Here is a 17,444-nt window from a genome sequence, read left to right on the forward strand (position 1 = left end):
AAAACAAAAATAAAATCCAGTAAGAAAAAAATATAGTTTAGCATGACAAAATATAGTTTATAATATATACACTGGTGCTCAAAAGTTTGGGATCAGTAAGATTTTTAATGGTTTTTAAAGATGTTTCTTATGCTGATCAAGGCTGCATTTATTCTATCAAAATACTGGGAAAACTGTAATATTGTGAAATATTATTTCAGTTTAAAATAACAGTTTTCTATGTGAATATATTTTAAAATGGAATTTATTCCTGTGACACAAAGCTGAATTTTCAGCATCATTACTCCAGTCTTCACTGTCACATGATCCTTCAGAAATCATATGCTGATTTATTATCAATGTTAAAAACAGTTTTGTTGCTTAATATTTAGTTGGAACCTGTGATTTTTTTTCTTCTTTTTTCAGGATTCTTTAATAAAATAAATAAATAAAAAGCTGAAAAGAATAGTGTTTATTTAAAAATCTTTTGTAACAGTATAAACTGCCATCTAAAAGTTTAGGATCAGTATTTTTTTTTCTTTCTTTTTTTTTTTTAAGAAATTAATATATATTTCATTAGTTTCAATTCATTTTAATTTTAGTTTGAGTCATTTTAGTACTTAAAATTATGTCAGTTAGTTTTAGGTTTCTTAAATTTAAGTTTTTCATTAAATATTTATTTCAGCATATTTTAATTAACAACCAAAAAAAAATGTTAATAACAATAATTGTTAATAACAGGACAGCATAAGGAAATGTGTCTTTCACAGTGTAATTTGTCTTATATTTAACATGTTTATGCTCTAAACAAGTAAAACTAAAATAAAATTCAGTAAGAAAAAAATATAGTTTAGTATGACAAAATATAGTTTATAATATCAACACGATAATATATACACTGGCGCTCAAAAGTTTGGGATCAGTAAGATTTTTTAATGGTTTTTAAAGATGTTTCTTATGCTAATCAAGGCTGCATTTATTCTATCAAAATACTGGGAAAACTGTAATATTGTGAAATATTATTTCAGTTTAAAATAACAGTTTTCTATGTGAATATATTTTAAAATGGAATTTATTCCTGTGACACAAAGCTGAATTTTCAGCATCATTACTCCAGTCTTCACTGTCACATGATCCTTCAGAAATCATATGCTGATTTATTATCAATGTTAAAAACAGTTTTGTTGCTTAATATTTAGTTGGAACCTGTGATTTTTTTCTTCTTTTTTCAGGATTCTTTAATAAAATAAATAAATAAAAAGCTGAAAAGAATAGTGTTTATTTAAAAATCTTTTGTAACAATATAAACTACCATCTAAAAGTTTAGGGTCAGTATTTTTTTTCTTTTTTTTCTTTTTTTAAAGAAATTAATACTTTTATTCACCATGGATGTGTTAAATTGATAAAAAGTGATAGCAAGGTTTATATTTTGAATAAATGCTGTTCTTTTTAACCGTTTATTCATCAAGAATCCTGAAAAAAGCATCACAGAAAAAAAATAAGCAGGAATCATGTCACACTGGCTGATAAAAATTCAGCTTTGCATCACAGAAATAAGTTATTATAAAATATATTATTATAGAACCCCATTATTTTACACTGTAATAATATTTTACAGTATTACATTTTTCTGTATTTCTGATCAAGTATAGTCAAGAATCAAGAATTCTTTAGCTTTTTGTGCTCTATAAAAAAGTAAACATGCAAAAAGTCTTTTTTTCTGTTCTTCAAACACAACCCGTGTGTTTTATAATATTGATTATTAAATTCCATATATAGTTAAAACATGTCATAATGCCTAAAGATAACAAAGTCTTGTCAAAATCCTTCAAACTGTGGTAAAAACGGCACCAGAGCAGGATAAATGTTTCTCTTTTGGGGTTGCCATTTGCAAACTGCTGCAAGCAGTGTCTGTCTCAGTTGCAGCTTTTATGTTCCTGTAATGCAGCATGTAAATGCTCTTTTTATTGTATACTGTAACTCTTCGGCCATTCAAGATTAACAAGAGCAGAAAATTGAACTGTTACAATAACTGGCATTTTAATTTGGCAGTGGACCGGGTCTGAGTTGTAAAGCATTAGAGCACATTGATATTGTCCCCACAGGCTAATGATGGTCTGGCCTGTGTGTGTGTGTGTGTGTGTGTGTGTGTGTGTGTGTGTGTGTGTGTGTGTGTGTGTGTGTGTGTGTGTGTGTGTGTGTGTGTGTGTGTGTGTGTGTGTGTCTGTGTGTGTGTGTGTCTGTGTGTCTGTGTGTGTGTGTGTGTGTGTGTGTGTGTGTGTGTGTGTGTGTGTGTGTGTGTGTGTGTGTGTGTGTGTGTGTGTGTGTGTGTCTGTGTGTCTGTGTGTCTGTGTGTTCAGGTGTTGCTTTGCTCGGTTCAGGAGGTTAGAAAGGTTATGTGAGGAGTGTGTGAGTTTAAATCTGAATCACACCAGCTGTGTTTATGACTCTGCTGCACCTGTGGAGGTCAAACACACACAAATAATTTAGCAGAAACCATGCTTTGTTTTCTGTTTGCCAATACATAGTGTGCACAGGATGTACAATTTATCATTAAAGTAGAGTTTAGCGCACATGCATCACAACACGGACATCTTCAATGTTTGAGATTTTAAGGTAAAGATTTAAATACTCAAACTTAATTCTTTCTAACTGTGTGTGTGTGTGTGTGTGTGTGTGTGTGTGTGTGTGTGTGTGTGTGTGTGTGTGTGTGTGTGTGTGTGTGTGTGTGTGTGTGTGTGTGTGTGTGTGTGTGTGTGTGTGTGTGTGTGTGTGTGTTTTCAAACAACTAGTTCAAAGGCTTATATATTAGATTAATATTTTGTGTATTCAGTCCTCCAAAGTAAAATTCCAGTATCATCAAATTATAATGATATTTTTGAGTGGACAAGATAAAGTTGACTATATAATGAAAGTAGACTTCAGATTGTATTCTGTTATTATCACTGATCTATTATAGATCAGTGGTTATTATTCAGTTTCTGTTGGCCAAAACAATGGTTTGGTATTTTTGTTTCATTACTCTTGTTCTTCATAATTGGTTTAGTCTTAAAATAGCTTAAAACCCTATTAAAAAGCTGTTTTGATGGCAAAATGTATTTGTTAAATTTAATATTATTTTTCCTATATAGAAATGGAATATTCCCTGGAGTAAATGCTGATAACTTGTTGCATTTTCATCTTTTTTTTTTTTTTTTTTTTTTTTAGATTTTATACATTTAAGGTTATTTTAAGATATCTAAGGCATTGGTTTAATTAATACATTTCTATAATGGTTTTTTAAAACACTTCTGAGAAAATGTAATTTTTTACCTAACTGAAAGAGCTTATATAATAACAACAATATTAAATGATTTATTTTATATATTTGATGTATATATATTTTTTTATTAATTGAGATGTTATTATGATTATTTTACTTTCTATATCTGAGTTTGCATAAATAAATAATTAATAATCTGTACATAATCGATAGCTATGTAGATTTATTGATCAGTCCTAAAAATAGATATTCGGGAGGAAAAAAAAGCCCTGCTAGCACCTGCAACCAGCTGTTTTCACCAGAGTTTGCTAATTCATGATTAAAACATTGACACTTTACTCAGGATTAACCTGAGGAGCGTAATTGAATGTTAAAGCCCCTATTCAGCATTTCACATGATCAGAAGAGATGGATCAAGACAGATGGATGTCAAATTGAATCCTCCTCTCGCTTGCCGTGCTGCTAATTGTGCCGTTTACCTCAGTGAAAGCCTCTGACTGCAGCCATTTAGACAGGCTAATGATGATTCACACTGTCAAACATCCCTTGATAATTAAAATAAAAAAATAAAAAAATAAAAAAAACTCAGTGTTATATACTGGTCTTTATCAGTGACTAGTCCACTTCATATTAATTGTTTTTTTTTTTTTCTGGTACTTGTATGCAAAAGTTAATACAACAATACTATTTTAGTCGGTAGTTGCTATGGTGTTCTGGGTGATTACCAGGTTGTTGCTATGTAGTTGGTAGGGTGTTGGCGTGGTTGTCAAGGAGGTGCTATGTTTTGCTACAGTGATCTCTGTGGTTGTCAGGAGGTTGCAATATAGTTGCTAGGGATTTCTGGAAAGTTGTCAGGGTGTTGGGTGTTATGTAGTTGCTATGGTGTTCTGGATGATTGACAGGGTGTTGCTATGTAGTTGCTAGGATGTTCCGGGTGGTTGTTGGGTGTTATGTAATTGCTATGGTGTTCCGGATGATTGACAGGGTGTTGTTATGTAGTTTCCAGGGTGTTCTGCGTGGTTGTTAGGGTGTTGCTGTAGTTTCTGGGGTGTTCCGGGTGATTGACAGGGTGTTTCTATGTTACTAGGACGTTCCAGGTGGCTGTCAGGGTGTTTCTATGTTACTAGGATGTTGTTGAGTGTTATGTAGTTGCTATGGTGTCCTGGATGATTGACAGGGTATTGCTATGTAGTTTCTAAGGTGTTCTGTGTAGTTGTTGGGGTGTTGCTATGTAGTTGCTAGGGTGTTCTGGTTGATTGCTATGCCAGGGTGTTTCTATGTTACAGCTGATTGTCAGGGTGTTGCTATGTTACTAGGATGTTCTGGTTGGTTGTTGGGTGTTATGTAGTTGCTATGGTGTTCTGGATGATTGACAGGGTGTTGCTAGGGTGTTCTGGGTGATTGAAAGGGTGTTTCTATGTTACTAGAATGTTCTGGTTGGTTGCTATGTTACTAGGTGGTTTTCAGGATGTTAAAGGAAAGGAAAGGAAAGGAAAGGAGGTGAAGTGAGGCCAAGTATGGTGACCCATACTAGGAATTTGTGCTCTGCATTAGTGTTAATTTCGTCAGACGAGACGAGACGAAATATGTTCGTCAACGACCTTTTTTTTCATGACTAAGACGAGACGATGACAAGACTGCACCACTGTCCAAAAACGCTGACTAAGACTAAATTAACATGCATTATTGTTGACGAAAAAAGACGAGACGAAAATGTTTTGCATAAAATAAAAACTAAGATAAAATCTCTCTTCATTTTCGTCTACAATCGTCTCTGCTTTTTCATCAGCTGTTACGGCTTTAAAATATTCAAACTGCGCTTTGGCGCGCTGGCTGGCGCTGAGCCAGAGACGGACGAGCTCTGCACTTGTCATTTAATCACAACTATGCAGTGTTTTTAACCACATAACGCTTATTTTAGGTTTCAGACATTTAAATACACATAAGTACTAGTAAAAGGAGACATTTAGAGTTTGTAAAATACACACATAGGTCTATGGAAGCAGCAAATAACAATCTATTCAAATATAATTTGCCGATGTGTTTTATTCATGTCACATACACATAGGCTTAGTAACTAAAAAGTTCACTCTATTCCTCTTCTAGTTCACCAGCAACGTACTTGCATGTATTTCGGGAGAAACGGATGAATGTATATGTGCTGTAAATACGGCTGACAGGACTCTGAACAGCAGCGCGAACAAACATGGCCGCGCCCATCTCACGTTACAGATTACGATCTAGATCATTTATATAGGGTTTTAAACGACGAAACATACTAATTCACACATATTTGTGAATCGGAATATTAGATAGTTCATGGCATGGTAAGCAAGTGTGTGAGTATTCTGGATAAAAAAGGAAAAACGAAATAAAAGCGATCTATCTGTCATACAGTGTTATTGTGTCTGTGTTGTGTCACGTGACAAGCTTGATGCGTCGCCATGGAAACAGTAAGGACGAACGTTCTAAAATAACGGTCGCTTAAAAAAATCACTCTCACGGGTCCGCTAGAATATTTTAAACTCACCACTGAAAGGGTTAATCATTTGTGAATGTGTCTCCTAAATCAGAAATTGAAAACCAGACACGTTTAACATTTGCATTCAACAAAAATCATTCAACAAGTGTATTTTGTCAGGTAATTATGACATTTAACCAATGTTTGAGATATGTGAAACACTTTTTTTACTGAAATGTGTATCAGTAATAATCTCAGTAATAATGTGTTATTTTAAAAAAAGACTATAATTTTTTGACTAAACCTAGACTAAAATATATTGAGTTCTTTTTTGACTAAAACTAGACTAAAATTAAAAGACTTTTAGTCGACTAAAACTTGACTAAGATACCTTGAGTTTTCTTTTGACTAAAACTAGACTAAAATGACGAGACTTTTAGTCGACTAAAACTTGACTAACAAAAAAAGATATGTGAATGACTAAATATGACTAAAACTAACAAGGACATTTGGCACAAGACTAAGACTAAGACTAAATTAAAAATAGGTGACGAAATTAACACTACTCTGCATTTAACCCATCCAAGTGCACACACACAGTAGTGAACACACACACACACACCGTGAACACACACCCGGAGCAGTGGGCAGCCATTGCTGCGGCGCCCGGGGAGCAGTTGGGGGAACGGTGCCTTGCTCAAGGGACTTACCTCAGTCGTGGTATTGAGGGTGGAGAGAGTGCTGTACATTCACAATCTCCACCTACAATCCCTGCCGGACCTGGGACTCGAACCTGCAACCTTTGGGTTACAGGTCCGACTCTCTAACCATTAGGCCATGTTACTAGGATGTTCTGGTTGGTTGTTGGCTGTTATGTAGTTGCTATGGTGTTCTGGATGATTTGCAGGACATTACTATAAAGTTGCTAGGGTGTTCTGTGTGGTTGTCAGGGTGTTTCTATGTTACTAGAGTGTTCTGTGTGCATATCAGGGTGTTGTTAAATAGTTGCTAGGGTGTACTGGGTGTTTGTGGGGGTGTTGCTATGTAGTTGCTAGGGTGTTATGGTTGGTTGTCAGGATGTTGCTATGTTACTAGGATGTTTTGGGTGGTTGTCAGGGTGTTGCAATGTTACTAGGTGGTTGTCAGGGTGTTGCTATGTTAATAGGATGTTCTTGGTGGTTGTTGGGTGTTATGTAGTTGCTATGGTGTTCTGGATGATTGATGGTGTTGCTGTGTAGTTTCTAGGGTGTACTGGGTGGTTTTTGGGGTGTTGCTATGTAGTTGCTAGGGTGTTCTGGTTGGTTGTCAGAGTGTTGCTATGTTACTAGGATGTTCTGATTGGTTGTTGCTATTCTACTATAGTGTTCTGTGTGCATATCAGGGTATTGTTATGTAGTTGCTAGGGTGTACAGGGTGGTTGTTGGGGTGTTGCTCTGTAGTTGCTAGGGTGTTCTGGTTGGTTGTCAGGATGTTGCTATGTTACTAGGATGTTCTGGTTGGTTGTTGGGTGTTATGTAGTTGCTAGGGTGTTCTAGGTGGTTGTTGGGGTGTCACTATGTAGTTGCTAGGGTGGGTGTTCTGGGTGGTTGTCATGGTGTTGCTAGGTTGTGTTGGGTAGCTGCTATTGGCTAAATTATATGCAAATCTGTGGGATTTTTTTGCAAATTTTTGTTATATATACATGAATATATAATGTGGACAAGATCTTCTGCTTTCTTGCTAAAAAAAGTCCCCTCTGCAGAATTCTTTTTCTCACACACACACACACACACACACACACACACATGTTGGGTTTACATGTTTTATGGGGACATTCCATAGGTGTAATGGTTTTTATACTGTACAAACCGTACTTTTTATCACCCTACACCTACCCTACACCTAAACCTAGCCCTCACAGGAGATTGTGCATACTTTTACTTCATCAAAAAAACTAATTGTGCATGATTTATAAGCCTGTTTCCTCATGGGGACCTAAGAAATGTCCCCACAAGGTCAAAATCTACTGGTATTCCTATCCTTGTGGGGACATTTGGTCCCCACAACGTGATGAATACCAGGTACACACACACACACACACACACACACACACACACACACACACACACACACACACACACACACACACACACACACACACACAGAGACAGTCTGCTTTGCTATTCTGCTCAAGCCACTCTCATTCTCAGATATCAGGCCTCATTATTGTCATCACATGCCACATTTGTACTCTGTTAGGGAGCAAATGGTGATAAAATGGAGCGTGGCCTCTCTCTCAGGTGCACTTAAACAAACTGGACTGTCTCTGAGCACACACACACACATACATACAAACACACACACACACACACACACCACTCTCTGTCTCCATCAGCACTCATTTTTACTCCTCTACTGCAGCAGAAAGACTTATACTGTTAGAGAAACAAACTTCTCAACATGAAACAGCAACACATATATTTAGTCATATTATGTATTCTGTTTGGTAACCTCACACATTTTCTCTTTAGATTAATGTGCACTGATGAATCAAGCACACGTTAGTAATGTTTACAGAGAAAGTGAATTTTGATGTTAACTTTCAGAAGTATTTACACAGTTTTTGTTTGTTTGTTTGAGATTTAGTGATTTAACTTTGATCAGTGATGTGAGGGAACATGGAGGAAGTCTATTTGTTGTCATTTTTGTTATTTGTTGACAGGACTGTGTGTCAAGGTCAGAACGTCTCAAATAATATTAGAGAAATTGACAATTTATGACGTAAAAAGGTTAATTTAAGTTCTTTCTTTGTTGAAAATGGTTTTAAAATTGACTATTTAAAAAAAATCTGTTAATTTAATATTCCAATTTTTTCATTATATAAAATATCAGATAAATTGACCTCAATTGTCAAAAATTTACGGTTTTGACTTTTTTGTCAGTGGAAGTCATTCTTAATTTAAAAAAGCGGAAGTAATTTCATTGTTTATAAAACAGTGTTTATGCATTGAACTGAATGTGTTACTCAGAAATGCATTCTCCTTGAATTTCATACATGATGACCTTCAATACCTTTATTAAAAATGATTTAAAAACCTGAACAAAACATATGTTTGCAAATTCATTTGTAGTTTTTAAAATATATTTTTAATTAGATTAAAAATCTGAGAAATTGCTTCTTTGACATGACAAGATTAATTCATATTCTGCACTGTCAAAAGGAAAACAAACAAACAAACAAAAAACTCTGGAAAAACATTATATTATTTTCATGATCCACAAATTTGGAAACTTTTTTGTCGTAACTTTCTTATTTTGCAAAAACAAGTTAGATTTTTACCATCTTAATTTTTGTCATTCGATGTCATATCAGAGAAATTGACATTAATTCACACTTAAGTACTTCTCCACAGTCAAAAACATACAATTCTAAAATCCCTAAAGAAACATTATTTCCGTGATCCACTATTTATTTTATTGTTAACAAATTTGTGACTTTTTTGTCATTGGACCTAATTCATGATATACAAAATGCAAAAGAAAATAATTGTTTTGTAAAATATTTAATATTGTAAAGTATTGCATGCATTATAATTTTTACTATAGATTGACTTTGCAAACAAGTTACAAACAAATTACTTGTTGAATTTCATTAATGACCTCACAACCTTTGTTGAAAATGGTTTAAACAAAGCATATAACTTTACTCATTTTTTCATTAGACTTCATCTACACCAGAATCTTGAAAGTCATTTTGACAAAGCATCACAGCCTCTAGCAGCAGGTTGGATGTTGGAACGCAAACCTCCTGAGAAAGTGTTGCATCACGCTATCAGTCGAGCTCAAGCAGCCATCGCGATGTTCAGCATATGTGTGCGTAATGATTTGAGCAGCACCTCACTAGCGCAAACGTGTATTTAACGCACTGAAGAACTGTCTGCGGCTGACCCGTGTGCTGCCGAGGTCTTTTCTCTCTGTCATGCCGTATTCCTCTGAGGTTTCACATGACAAACTGCAGAAAGTTGTTTTGTCACGCTGTACCTTATACGCTGAGTTTTTTCCATCCTCAGTCGCTGTCTGTGCTGTCAACCCACAGTCTGCACCTGCTCTCACATTCCTAATTAGACTCGTTTAATTAATTATATTCAGCAGAGCAACCTATAAGTGCTCTCTCATTGTCTTCGTTTGCTCAGAGGCTTTACAATTTGCAACAGTTAAAGTATTGTAGGAAATATTAGCATTCAGTAACATAAAAATGGAAGAGCTTTTCATGGTAAAGCATGAAATTAGCAAAACATATTGTGAATGCACTGTATGTTATGTTGGATAAATGTGTGCCAAATGCATAAATGCTTTACACTAGGCTAAAATCAGAAATGTTACTTTTTCCTCCTGGTTATACAAAGTGAAATGATACTTTCAGAAGGTCTTTTTACTTAGCTTTGCATTACAGCGAGTTGGTAAGCAATTCTGTGACACCAGTCTCACTAACTTTTTAATGCTCACCAAGGCTGAATTATTATTTTTAAATTACAGTAAAATCAGTAATGTTATTAAATATTATGAAAACTCAAAACAAAAGTTTTCTGCTGTAAAATGTAATTTATTGCTCTAAATCAAAACTGATTTTTTAGTTTTCAGTGTCACATGGTTCTTTCAGAAATCATTCTAATATGCTGATTTGTTGCTCAAGAAACTTTCTGATTAATATTAATGTTGAAAACAGTTGTGCTGCCAAATATTTTTATGGAAACATTTTTTTGAAATAGAAATCCTCTGTAACATTTTAATCATTTTACTGACACATTTGATCGAATTAAAGCATCCTTGCTAATTGTTAGTACTAACTAGTATTAATTAATTTTAGCTGTATTAATTTAATTAGGTTACTAAACCCAAATTTGTGAATGTTAGTGGATATACTGAAGAAAATGTAGCCTAGGACTTAATTTTGTCCATTAAGAATTGATTGGTTGTTAGATGGCAACATTGACTTGAATATGAGAATGCTAAAAACAGTTTTCCAATAGTTATTTGGCAATCAATTTTAATTATCCCACTCTGAAGTCAATTTAAAGCAAGTTATAATTTTTTTCTTCATGAAATATTGTGAAGACAAATGTTTTTCATTTCCGAGTAATGTGCACTGATGAATCCTTCACATTAAGACCAGGAATGAATATTAACAAAATGGGGTCAGTTTTCATTTTATGTTGACTTTACGGGGTAAAATGTATATGCATATTTAACATCCTCTGTGCATTTACATACAGTAGCTTGAACACTATGTTTAATAACTTTACTGTAAATGCAAATCACATGCATATAAGTTATTTAACAAACAGAATGTTCCTTACTCTAACAGCCTCCCAGATGACATTGCTCAGTGTAAAATGAACCGGTAAAATGTTCTCTCAGCGATAGAACCCATAAAGAGGTGGAGGCGTCTGTAATCAGGTGCACCGTCTCCACCCACCTGCTCCAGGTAAAGGACACCTGTCACACTCAGCTGCCTTCCAGCTGTCCGATCCCCCCCTTAATCTGCAGGAGCAGAAAAAGGAGCCATAAAATATTCACTCCCTGATCAGCCTCGGCACAATAGAGGAGAACTTACTTCAGGTAGCAGTGTTGGACAACAACCTATTGAGTTTCCTGCTCTCTGGCATCAGCCATATGGAGGACGGAAGCTCATGCAACATGGTCCTGGTTATCACACCCTGATCGTGACCCCCTTCTGAGGTCATTGCATCTTGATGGTTGCATGAAATTCTAAAAATACATTTTAACCAGTGCATAAAGGAAAAGTATCTTTTTAAAGTAAGTGTTTCTTTAACACTACATAGTGCATTGTATAATATTTTTTAATGCATTTAACACTGTAAAAAACTATTTGTTGAATCAGCTTAAAATAATTTGTTACCTGGCTGTCTTATAATTTTAAGTTCAGTCAACGCAAAAAAAGTTTAGTCAACTTAAAATGTTAAGTTGTACTAAGTGACAACTTAGATATTTAAGTTGATTCAACTTAATATTTTAAGGCAGCCAGGTAACTTACCCAGCTTTTAAGTTTAATAAACCACTTTTTTTGTTAAGTCAGCTCAAATATCTATGTCTCTTAGTACAACTTAACATTTCAAGTTGACTAAACTTATTTGAGCTCACTGAACTTAAAACTTTAAGGCAGCAGGGTAACAAATTATTTTAAGTTTACTCAACAATTTTTTTTTTTACAGTGAAGGAATATTTCAACCAAAACTGAAAAAATGCTGAAAATGTACTTACCCTCAGCCCATCAGCCCATAAAAGTTGTCGATAAGTTTGTTTCTTTATCAGAACAAATTTGAAGAAATGTAGCAGTCCACTAATGGATCATCTGCAGTGAATGGGTGCCATCAGAATGAAAGTCCAAACAGCTGATAAAAACATCACAATAATCCGGAAGTAATCCACACCACTCCAGCAAACACTTCCTGCTAGAAATGCTGGGAACACTTTACTTGAAGCCTTTATTTATAATGCATTATTATGGATATTCAGAATTTGCATTGTAATGCATTTTATAGTTACACAAATAATTGGAACCAAAGTTAAAATGCATTATATTTGCAGATTTAATGTGGTTACAATTTTTCATGATATTATACAATGCATTTTAAGGTGCATTTTAGTTCACCCTCATCCAAGATTTAGATGAGATTTGGAGAAATGTAGCGTAACATCACTTGCTCATCAATCGATCCACTGCAGTGAATGGGTGCCATCAAAATGAGAGTCCAGACAGCAGATAAAAACATCACAATAATTCACAAGTAATCAACACCACTCCAGCCCAGCAATTAACATCTTGCAAAGCAAAAAGCTGCATGTTTGTACAAAACAAATCCATCATTTAGACGTTTTTAACTTCAAACCATTGATTCTCCGAACCATAATACAGCTTTTTCAAATTGAAAAAGTCACCTTGTCTGAATCAGGAGAGAAATCTGCACAGATTAAGCACCGTTTACAAGACAAAAAACAGGGAATGCAGTTTTTAGGTCTTGTTATGGATTATGGCCAGAAGCTTTAGTTAAAAACATCTTAATGATGAATTAGTTTCTTACAAACACACAACTTTTCACTTCTCAAGGTGTTGATGGACTGGAGTGGTGTGGATAACTTGTGGGTTATTGTGATGGTTTTTATCAGCAGTTTGGACTCTTATTCTGACGGCACCCATTCACTGCAGAGGATATGTTGGTGAGCAAGTGATGGAATGCATTTCTTCAAATCTAATGAACAAACAAATTCATCTACACCTACAATGCACCTTAAAATGCATTGTATAATATCATGAATAATTGTACCCACATTAAAACAACCATTTCAAAGGAATCTGCAAATACATTGCATTTTAACTTCCAATTATTTATGTTAGTATAAAATGCATTACAGTGCAAATTCTGAATACCCATAATAGTGCATTATACATACAGGCTTCAAATAAAGTGTTCCCAGCATTTCCAGCAGGAAGTGTTTATGGGGCTGAAAGTGACAGAGTTGGCGTTTGGCTGCGGGACGCCCCTACTCTGTTCGTTTAATTAATAAAGGCAGTGCTAGGGGACTGCCGCGATACTGTCCGCTATGACAGGACGTGTCTCCGGTGCACTAAAGCATTAAATGACCAACTCCTGTCAGGCTAACTTCCATTGGCGTCCCTGGAGACCACTCGCTTTTTTGCTTTTTATTTTCTCCAGTTTCTCTTCTGAAAGAGAAGCCCTCGCTAGTTTTGTTCTTTCTTCCTTTTCACTCCTTTTTCTTTCTTAAAGAGCAGAGCTCCTGGTTCTCTGCTCGGGGTTTTTCTGTGTCTGATGGCTCTAGTTTATTTCTGCTGGATTAATTGGTCCCTGAATGAATTCGGTTGACAGGGTAATTCATCATGAGTTTACTCTGACAGAGAGGGGGAGGAGAGGAGAGATATACAGGAGAAAGAATGGAAACTGGGAGGATGGAGGTTGATAATTCAACTCTTTCTCTCGCTGTTAAAAAAAAAAAACATGCAAAATTAAAATTCTATCATTATTTACGTATTAGTTACCCTCATGATGTTTTAAACCTGTACTGTATAACATTTTCTTTTTACTCAGGCAAGCCAGTCAGGATGCTTACCCTATATATAAATATATATATATATATATATATATATATATATATATATATATATATATATATATATATAGCAAAAAAAAACAAAACATAGAATTAGCTGTTTCCCACAGTTCTCTCTGAAACAGGGCTGAAATCTCATTTGCAATCATGGACAAATTGAAAAACAGTGCCTTGATGCATTATGGCAGGTTTTATATCACTGACAGGGCATGATTTAAGCAAACAAAATGTGCCAGAGTAAATATGCAATATGGAGAATGAGATTTGAAAGCTACAGTAATAGTTGTAATAAGTTTTATTTATGTAATGTTTTTTTTACATAATGACCATTGTTGTAAGCCATGTAACAGAGTAAAAATCTAAAAAAATAAAATAAAAATAAAAAACTCTAAGCACAATATTAGTGGGAGATTCTTCAGTATAAAATAAATAAATAAAATAAAATAAAATAAATGATTGTAGCTTAAAACATTGTGTAAAAAATATTGTGAAAAAATACAAAAAAAATTGTGTAATTTTAATTACTTTAAATTGAAATTTACTTAAAAAATTTTTTTTTTTAATTTTTACTGAACGTTTGTTTAATTTGAAAGAACTGATTGTATTATTACTTTTATTATTAAATAAATAAAATAATAAACAAAACAAAAAACCTTCAGGCTGATCTTAGTTGGGTAACAATAATATAGCAATGCTGCCAAAGGTCACTAAAATAAAATAAAACTAAATAAAATAAAATTAAAATAAAATAAAATATTGTTTAAGGATAAATGATTGTAGCTTCAGACATTTTCTTATTGTGTAATTTTAATTCCTTTTATAATATTACTTTTGCTGAAAATTTGAAAGAAATTATTCAGTATTCTATTTTTATTATTTAATAAATGAATGAATAGACAAACAAACTTCAGGTACATTTGAGTTGGGTAACAAAAATATAGAAATTCTGCTAAATCAAACACATTTATAGTAAAAATTAGGACTAAATCTTAAAATGTTTAGTTTATAGTGATTGTATTTTTGTCACAAATATAACTTTTGAAAATTTGAATTATAGTGCATAAGACTTATGGAAAATAAGTGAAAAAAGCTGTTATTATTATTATTATTTATTTATTTATTTATTTTTTAACAAAAGTGCAATATAATAACATATCCAATGTATATTTCTTAAAGTCATAAATAGATGCTTCATGATTGCCTTTTGTACATTTTAGGTAAAAAAAAAATGTGTTTCACAGAAAAAGGTTTTGGAATATGGAAGTAGGATTTTCATTTTTAAGTGGACTTTCTTTTTAGTGTGACAGACATGACTGATCACCGTGAGAGTTTGCGCTCCGGAGAGATCTGTACGTGTTTGGATGATTAAGGCAGCACGTGTTTTGACACTCAGGACCCCTGACTGCCTGTCATTCTGCCCGCGGTAATCACATACGTGCATAACATTAGCTTTTAATTGCATCATGTATCACACAATAGCCATTAGGGCTAATTATTGAGTGGTGAGGGAGAAACGCTTGGCTCTGGATGGACTGGGCAGCACGTTGGCAGTGCTGGAGACGTTTAATTCACTCTCTCCTTTTCGTTCGCTGTATTGAGTGTGAACAGCTTTCACCTGTGATGATTTCTCATGCTTAATACATTTGGCATCTATTTAGTGCTTCAAAAGGTCTAACTGCAGACCTTGCATCTCCTCAGTCAAAAATCATCTATAATTGTTGTTCAGCAATCAGGCACCTGGGACGGCCTTCTAACACCCGGTGCCACACGGGGCCACGACTGGCTATGATGCTTCCTTAAGAGACCCATTATTTAATGCCATATCCAATTAGATTCTTTGTATTAAAGTGACAGCTTTGCTGTGCAGTTATGCCGAAGACATGAAACATGTCTGATTTTCTTTGTTTCCATCTCATGATGAAAATGAGTGCATGCGATTCACTGAGAGGATGAAATGATAGCAAAATTTGTAATTATGTCGTTACGGTGGTTTATTTTAAACAAGCTGTGGATAGACGTTGTTAGCTGGCGTTCGGTGTGCACTGGGTTGTGAAACTGCGACACGTTTATGACCTGATGAGAAACTAATGCTGCTAAAATGACAATGTTTGAATCACGCATAGCTTGTTAATTCATCAAAATGACACTTTGTTTAGACTGTTCCACTCAGAGAAATGTAAAGAAATGCACAGACATTTATGATGTGTTTACATAAGCAATGCATTAGTGCACATGCACATGATATAATACAAATAATGATGATTAAATTGATCAGTAACACTTTACAATAAGGTTCAGTAGTTAACATTTGTTAACTACATTAGTTAAGCTGAACTAGAATGAGATATATGTCCACAGCATTTATTAATCTTAGTTAATTTTAACATTTGCTAATGCATTATTAGAATTATAGTTTTTACTATACTGCAGTAGTTTTTACTATACTTTTTATAGATTTTTATTAACTAACATTAACAAAGATTAATACATAGTGCAATAAATACAGTGTTCATTTTTTGGTCATGTTACTTAATACATTAACTAATGTTAACAAATGACACTTTGTTCCCAATTTATCTTAATATTGGTGGGATAATTTTCGGTTGAGGGAACTTTTCTAGTCTCTAGATTAAAATTATGTTTTTTTTTTCTTATAAGGATATGTGTGTATTTTTATTTAATATTCCCTCTTTTGTATTAAAATTTTGTATAATCTGAAAGAAATTAAGAAACACTAATTCATTTAAAAATTATGAAAATAATATTAATTTTAATTAAATAACTATTGTCAAAGCTATATAAACGTGTTATTTATCAATTTTCAGGACTGATTTTATCTTTGTATTTAATTTTAATTTCTGTGTCTTAACCTTTAATTTATAAAAATAAAAGAGATTTTGGGTTAAACTAAACATTTTCAATACAAATAAGTGGGAAAAAAATAAAGTATTATATAAAAAATACATTAATTTTAGAATTATAAATAAATATATATTCTTTTTTTCTATATTAATTTAATGTAAAATCATTTTAAAAACAATTATTAATATTGCACAATTGCACAAATATATATATATATATACATTTTTAACTAAATTAATGAAAGAATAAATAAAAACAACAAACTTCAGGTATTTCAGTTGGGTAACAAAAATATAGCAATTCTGCCAAAGGTCACAAAAATAAAACAAAATTAAATATATTAAATATAATGTTTAAGGATAAATAATTGTAGCTTCAAACATTTTCCAATTGTGTAATTTTAATTACTTTTTTAATATTATTTTTACAGATTTTTTTTTTATTTGAAAGAAATGATTCTATATTCTTTATTTCCTTTTCAATAAATTAATGAATAGACAAACAAGCTTCAGGTAGATTTTAGTTGGGTAACAAAAATATATAAATTCTGCCAAATTAAACACATTTATAATAAAAATTAGTACAAAAATATTAAAACGTTTAGTTTATAGTGTCTTTTTTGTATTTTTGTCACAAATATAACTTATGTGTATAAATATTCTATAAATATGTATATAAATATTATATAAAATTATATATATAAATATAAATTACATATTATTGCATATTTAAAAAAAATATTTAAACAATATA

The sequence above is a fragment of the Garra rufa genome, chromosome 22, assembly GCF_049309525.1.
Source record: "Garra rufa chromosome 22, GarRuf1.0, whole genome shotgun sequence".
NCBI classification, from domain to species: domain Eukaryota; kingdom Metazoa; phylum Chordata; class Actinopteri; order Cypriniformes; family Cyprinidae; genus Garra; species Garra rufa.